Source organism: Acartia tonsa, chromosome 13 (assembly GCF_053477335.1).
Source record: "Acartia tonsa isolate MP-2025a chromosome 13, ASM5347733v1, whole genome shotgun sequence".
Lineage (NCBI taxonomy): Eukaryota > Metazoa > Arthropoda > Copepoda > Calanoida > Acartiidae > Acartia > Acartia tonsa.
In genome coordinates, this window is record NC_137272.1 from 5973457 (window position 1) to 5981346 (window position 7890).

Sequence of the window (7890 nt, forward strand, 5' to 3'; positions counted from 1 at the left end):
TATACATCCCCAATGATGATGCATATAATTACCCCTTTTGTAGATTGCAATAAGTGGTTGAAACTTTTGGACACTTAACTTAATGAACAACTAATTTAAATTCCAAGAAAAGTCCCTAAAGTTGTTAAGCAACGAATAAAAACCATATTAAAAAACTTTGGAGACTAGTGAAATAAAGAGCCTAATGTCCCCTCTCTCCTTGTTTATATCCGCTTACACTAGTTAAACAGGGTAATCTAGGCTAAGATCTTTCACTGGTTGTTTAAATATCCAAATGAAAGAAAAGAGGGGCCATGAGCTAAATGTAACTCTGCCCACGGGGTAAAGACATAGTATCGACTTTTAACTTTGTTCTTTGAATATCAGCCAATAGCGTCGGTAATATTAACACAGCAAAGTTGCTCTAAAAGAGAAGAAATCAATTTGCTCGCAGACGAAAAAGGTCCCTACCGCTTGGGCCAGGTAGCTGTCTGGGTTATGCATCTACACTTATACATTTCTTATTAAATAATGACGGCTCCACCATTGTTATATCATTTTGACTTTGTCAATGCAGTCACTTGCAGCTGCAGGCAATTTAAGCCACATCCGGCCACAGCTGCCCTCATCCGTAGCCGCTTCATCTGCAGCTACCAACACCTGCAAAAAAGGTTTACAGCTATCGGTTACTGACGGATGGACTTTCAAATTGTAGAAAAACTGCACTGTAAACAAACAAGAATTCTTAATTTTGTAATAATATTTATTATGAAAATCAAAATAGCATGAAAGCTTAAATCTCTAATATAAGAAAGTTAATAATCCAGTGAGCAACCAAAAATGTAAAATAGATTAGCAACCATAATAAAATATATTTGTAAAAATGAATATACTTTTATATAAAATGAATGACTACATAACCTAAAATGCGCAAGTCACAAAGCTAAAAACAGAGTTGTATAATCGTACTTTAAAAATATAAAAATGGATGGCAGGTGTCATACAAAATAGAGAAAAAAAAATTAAAAATTTCTATTGGAGTCTGAACAAAATTGTCACTAAATTTTTTTTGTAATTGTTTCAATATAAGTAGTTCTTTACTTATTTAAAATTTTGGTTTTAATTTAATTGCTGTTTTTGTAAGCATAAAAAGCATCAAGCAAAAAGAAATGAAAAATCAAGACTTAAAATATGATAGTACGTTGTTTAAAAATGTTGCATTTTTTGTACTTCTTTATCCGTTTTAAGATTTGTTTTATTTTAAAAGAAATTAAAGTGAGGCATGATCTAGATAAGACTTGGACATTGTAGTAAAGTAAGAAATTGCAATTTAAGCCTGTTAAAATATTTTGAGGCCTATGTACATTAGTAGGTAAATTCATCTGTAAAAATTCAGGTTTTTACAGATGAAAGTCAGGGGGTAATCATGTAGCAAAAGGGGAAAGAAAACTTTTAGGGCAGTCTTTAAGATCTAATTTTGTTCTAAAAATATGTGACATAAGATTTTAAAGAATAAATTAATCAAATTGATAATTTTAAACAATACCAGAAAATAATTTATTATAATTGTTATATTTTTAAAAGAATAAATATTTGATAAATATTCTTAAAAACCCTGCTTGCAGTGGCCTAGCAAGGACGTTAGACCACTATCAATGCATCTAAGTTTCATCTTGACTACTTGCCTACTAAAGGGTTAGAGTTGTATAATGTATAATAGAATATTAAGTAACTATAATGTCTGTATTATGAAATATTTTTATCTCAGATAAAATCTCAAGTTAATGTTAGATGTAAAATTTACAAAACTTAGCATGCAACTCTTAAGGTTTCCTTATTCTTCAAAGTATTTGGATTTATTTTTTTAGTCTCATAAATTTAAACATATTTACTACATATAAAGGTTTGCTTGAATACGTAGTTTTAATAGACAATTTATACTATAATTAACAAAAATTAATTTAGGGACATTCCTTTCCTATCTGTAGAAAAGTTTTGCCTCAGAAGACACAAAAATAAAATTTTATCTTTCAGGTAAAACACTCAAAGTGCCTAGTGAGCACCAGAGAAACCCCCGTATGAAAAGTTAATTAATTGGAGATAGTAAGTAAAATATGTATAAACACATGAAAACAACTGCCTTATTTTCAATTTATGAAAATGGGGGGGGGGGTCTGGCTTTAATGGGCACTTTAAAGTAAATCGCCAACAAAAAAGGCTAAAATACCAAAAACACAAGAAAATTTAGTTCAAATACATACCCTCATTTTTTTAGGAAACTCTAGTTGCCCCAAATTGTAACAGAGCTAAATTTTGGTCAATTATATGGTCCCTATGAAAATATCACAAAAAAAGTTTAAATTTTAAATATATTTCTAATGTTTTTTTTTTTTTAAATTTGTGCTACTAAATTTTCTACTAGTATAAAAGATTGTTGGGTCAAAGCTTGATATTTTATGCATTTTTGATATACACAAAATGCTTAGGTTTTATATAAAAATGCACAATTATTTCAAAACTGCATTGACGAGTGGATAAGTTAAAAGGTTTTTAGTATTTAAAAATGAAGGTTTCGTGATATTTATAATAGTTTCTTCTATAATTTCTTTTGTTAAGAAATATATATTAAGATTGTATTACACTTGCACCTTGAAATATAATGTTTTAAAAGTTTTATTTGCCATTGGAGTATCATGGACTGAAAGTACTTTAATCATAAAAGATAAATTTAGAAAATAAGTTTATTTTGTTTTAAAATTGTATTGTTTGTTAACTCATTGGATTAAAATTGAGGGATTCTTTGGACTTATTTTCTCTAAAGATTATTCCATTAATTCTGATGGCTGGTAAATAAGGTCTGTAATTAATTAAACCGGTAATTTCTCCTCTATCACAGGAAATATATATTCTAATGGTTATGCTCATTGTCTCTCCATCAAATAAGTATGCCTACGTGCTAATTTATTTTGTAAATGGCTATGCTAGTGTTTTCCCTCGAAGTGCCAGTCGAGCAAAGCACTCATCTACCTTTTTTTTGAATAAATGGAAAATAATAGAGAGGGAGATGGTTAGTTTTTCATTTGTCTGTTTATTACTTTTGTCAAGTTATGCTAGGTAGGTTATATAGTTCCTGGCTTTGCTTTGAGATTGGGCCTTTTACTGGCATAGCCCGTCCCGAATAGAATTAAATTTACTAATCATTCACTAGAAGTGGACGCCATTTTGCAAGCATGTGTACGACAGCTGTACGAACAAGCAGGGTTACCGAATCATTTCAAAGCAGGGTTGCCAAAAATTTTTGGCTGCTGATTCGAAATGCTTGCAGTTTCCACAGGAAAATCAGGGTAGAAAAAACGTAGGTATGAGCCCAACTTTATCAGGTACCCCCAAAGATAAGGCAAAGAAAAAATTGGTTTTCAATTAATTTTAGAATAAGGGAGGAGGGAGTCAATGCTCGGTAAATACTAGGAGGTAAACCAGCAACATTTCTTTATATAATTTAACTATGTATAAGAAAACAATGTCAATTTCTGTTTCTGTTTAAATTTTAGGGACCAAGTGGTGACCTGTAAAGTTAGAAACAGATAGAGAGAGTTAGTACTTCATACATTTACACAAACAAAAAACTTCGTTTAGAGAATTTATATTATATCTGATTTTATTATAGAAGATTCTTTAAAATATTTTTTTTCAAAATATAAAACGATGTCTCTCTACAAGTCGTCAAACTCTAAATATATTGTTGTGCTTTTCTTGTACAACAGAAACATGTATTTACTAGCTTTTCATAAAAATAATTTCAAAAATTTCTAGCTGCAAATATTTCAGAACCTGCTGCCAAATATTTCAGAACCTGCTGCCAAATATTTCAGTTATACACAACCGCCAGCCGCTAAATGTTTGATGCCGAGCTCTAATAGTATCGTCTACGCTAATGAATGCAAAGTAAATTTGCTAAGAAAAAAACAAATATTTTTTGTAGCTATGTGTTGACGTCTTAGAATTGACAGACAGCCTGGTACCTCTAACTATTGTTTTAACATTCATCTTCTTTTACAACCCCCCCCCCTTCCCTCCCCCTACACTCCCCACACTATTTTCCCCTCCTTGTTTTTGCTGAACTAATCTTCCCTTTTTTTTAGCCCAACCTTCCCCTGTTGATACCAAATTTGACAAGAGGCTTTCCCCTAATCCTTTGCAAGACAATTACCCTGCCCCCCTGGATGTTGGGAGGGGGGGGGGGGGGGGGGTTGTTAACCCACCCATTCTAGATTTGGTATTTAGGTTCTTCTTGCTGCCTGTATGTATATTATTTTACAAACACGGACAGGTTTTAAGCTATTTTAAAGGTTGCAAGTTTTTTTTCCACAGTTCGCCTTATATTATTCTCCCCATTTATTCCCTTTACTCCTTGTTTATAGCCTAAAACCAAGTTTGCGACAAAATTATGCTAAAAGTTTATTACAGTTTAAAATCAATATCAAATAGAATTAAACCGCAGAATAGCAGACCCTACTCATTTCCAAATAGGCTAGCCAAAATTTCTTTAACTAAGCCGCTACCCCCCCCCCCCCATCCCTACATTTTCCCCACTCCCTTCTTATAATTTCTTGCAAGCAGGGTATTACCCCTATCTTGTATCTATTGAACAAAATTCATTAAATATTCATCACATTTACAAAATATGCATATTTAATATTGATTTGTAACACCAAAATTTCTTACTTTCTTCTTATTTTCACAAAAATAAATTTCATTTGAACTTATTTGCAGTAACTTTCAACTTTTCTGTCTTTTAAAAAACGAATAATTGGTCTAGTTTTTTTTCTAAATTGTACAATGATTGCTGCAAATGTCCTTAATAACCAAAGTATAACAAAATTCAATGGGCATGTATTTTTGACAAGCATAAATATTAAAACTAGCCCTTTTATGTCTAAGATCTAGTTTGGAAAGAATATGCTGTACAAAACAGGAAAATAAGTTTGATCTAATCTTGAATATTCTAAACTCTGGCCTGGCAGACATACTGTCTGTTAAATTCTACATAGAAAATAGGGGGGGGGGGGGGGGTGTTGGATTTAGTTGGTGCAAGGTGTTAATTTGCTAGAATTGGAATTATCTATTCATATATGACAAGAAAACAATGATAATATAATAATATGTGAACATACAAATGTAGGAGGAGCAGTGGGGTAAGGATTAATGTTGACCACAGGTGTGCTCTGCTGCTGAGAATCAAGGGATTATACAGAATTAAGATTAAGTATTATAAGTGGGATTTTCCTATCAAGTTTTAATATGACAAATTTATTCCTTTTTATCAAAGATTTGTTTTCATTAATTCCCTTTACTAACAAGAAAACTTGTGTAATGTATAAAACTTTTTCTAAACTAGGATTTCAAAAAGTCCAAAAATATATTCAGAAAAAGCAAAATTGTTGAAAATATTCAAACAAATTTTAAAATGATATTATTTTCTTCTTTGTTAACTACTATTACATGCAATTTTACAACAAAATACAGAAAATCAAACATTTTTTTTGCCACTTGCTTTCTTAATTTTCACTTCATTTAGATATTTTTTAAAATGCATGTTGATAATATAGCTTTAAACCACCCAAAACTTTCCTTAAATTCACAATTTAATATGTCAACCCATTTAGGAAATCGTTTTCTTCAAAGATTAATATTATTTAAACAATTGACAATTTGCTGAAAATGGCAAAAAATTAACCAATTGTTCTCCTTTACGTTTTACATAGTAAAATTTCCTTTAATTATCTCTAATTAAAGGCTTACAGCTTATGGCCTTATCCCCTTAGTGATAGATTGATAGTTCTGGTGCGTAATTTAGTAGTATACGGTATTAGAAAATAATTAAAGGGTAGCTTAGTTAGATACAGATACACCAGAGAGTAGTTAAATTTGGTGTACATTCAAGACAACCAAAATAAGTAGCAGCTTATAGTGCCTGACAAAAAATTACGTCATACAATACAAATGACCAAATATAGGTCAATATATATATTGTAATTGACCAATGGTAAAATGTATACTGGCCTATCATTGGTCATTTGTAGTGTATGACTTAATCTTTCTTAGGTTTATAAGCTGCTTTCGAAAAAAATATAGAAGTAAAATAATAATGCTTCAAATAAACATGGTTCATTCGAGAAATAGTATGTTAGGCTATTTTCTGCTCTTCCATATACCTTTGAATATAGAGCCCCATAGATGATAGAGTGCATCCGCTAGTATTTTTAAAAAGAACCTAAATGTAATTAGTTTGTGTTCCAAGTGTTAGATTTCTTGATAATATTCCCCTGAATTTAACTCTATTACTAATCCGTTTATCTGATATTTAATGCTATATGCTTCTGTATTGTTATAAAAGATTCTTGTCTTCAATCAATTATCCAAGCTGTAATTTACATAAAAGATTTTATATACATATAAATTTGTACAGCCAACTTTTTGTGTTATTTTATATGAACACTTGCAATGCACCCACTAACAGGCTTGAAAATAATAACTCAGGCTAAATAATTATCTGATCTCTAGCAGAAATCTAAAGGGTTAAGACAATAACCGATAAATTGATTTATATCCCCAATGATGATACACAAAATTACCTCTTTTGTAGATTACAATTAGTGGTTAAAGCTTTTGGACACTCAACTAACTGAACCATCCAATCAAAATTTAATAAAAGTCCCTAAAGTTTTAAAGCAAACAAATAAAGAAAAGATTATTATTAAACTTTGGGGACTGGTGTATTAAGAAACCCACTGTCCCTCTCCCCCTGGATCTCTAGTCACTAAGTGCCTTTCAATATTCTAATTTTTATGTAAATTAGTTTTAAAAATGCTATTCGAAATTAAATTTTATGAAAATTGTATTAATTACAGTCAAAGGGGTATTTTTATGACATAGTATTCAATATGATACTATTAGTGTTATCAGCAAAGCAAATAAAAAGACATTTAGAATACCATATTTCAATTATAAAGATCTTATGATTGAAAAATCACTCTGATTTAGGGTATTGCAGTAATTTCAACTGGTTTAAATCTAAGTAGCTTTAGAACTTTTCTAATTATTTAGGAAGCCAAAAAAAAGTAAAACATAATTTATCTTTTCTTTTGTAAATTATTGCCTGCTCATGTTGGTGGAGACCTTCCCACAGTGATAGTTTTATTACCCAAAGTTGGTTATCTTAAAATTTAATCCCCCCCCCCCCCCAGTTTTTCAATTATGGGAGTACAGGCATGGGCCCCTGTCAAAAAAAAGAATCAGTAATATGACACATAATTTGCATTCTTATTTTGCATTATTAAAGGTAACAATTTACCATTATTTATGTCGACTATAAGACTTTCTTATTTAAAAAAAACAGGAAGTATATCTGTCTGTTTGTGTATAGCTTGAAATCTCGCTAGCCTCCGGACGGACATGATTCTCCTTTACAGTGAAGCTTTGCATAGTTTCAGGAAAGGTTTATAACTATTTTTATTAGGGTCCCTTCAACCTACCAATTGGAATCACTCATGGAATAAATAACTCCAAATAAAAAAATTATTAAAACTAAAATCAAAATTAGAGAGTCGATTTTACCCTCTTCCTGAAGTACCATATTGGACTCTGGGGGCGTAGCCGCTAATTAACGATGATACTTATTTTATCTTTAATAGGACATTATTATTATGTTGTTATAATTAAAGCACAAAAAATTTACATGGATACCTCAAAGACAGAAAGAAGAGATTACAGGGTTTTCCTACTAACACCCCCCCCCCCACTATAATCTAGGGGGTGATTACACCCCCACACCCTTGTTTTCAAAGGTTTATCCTCTTTATGTGTGGTGCCAGGGTGTCTGCCCCCGCCTTAATCTTAAGCTAAGCTCTG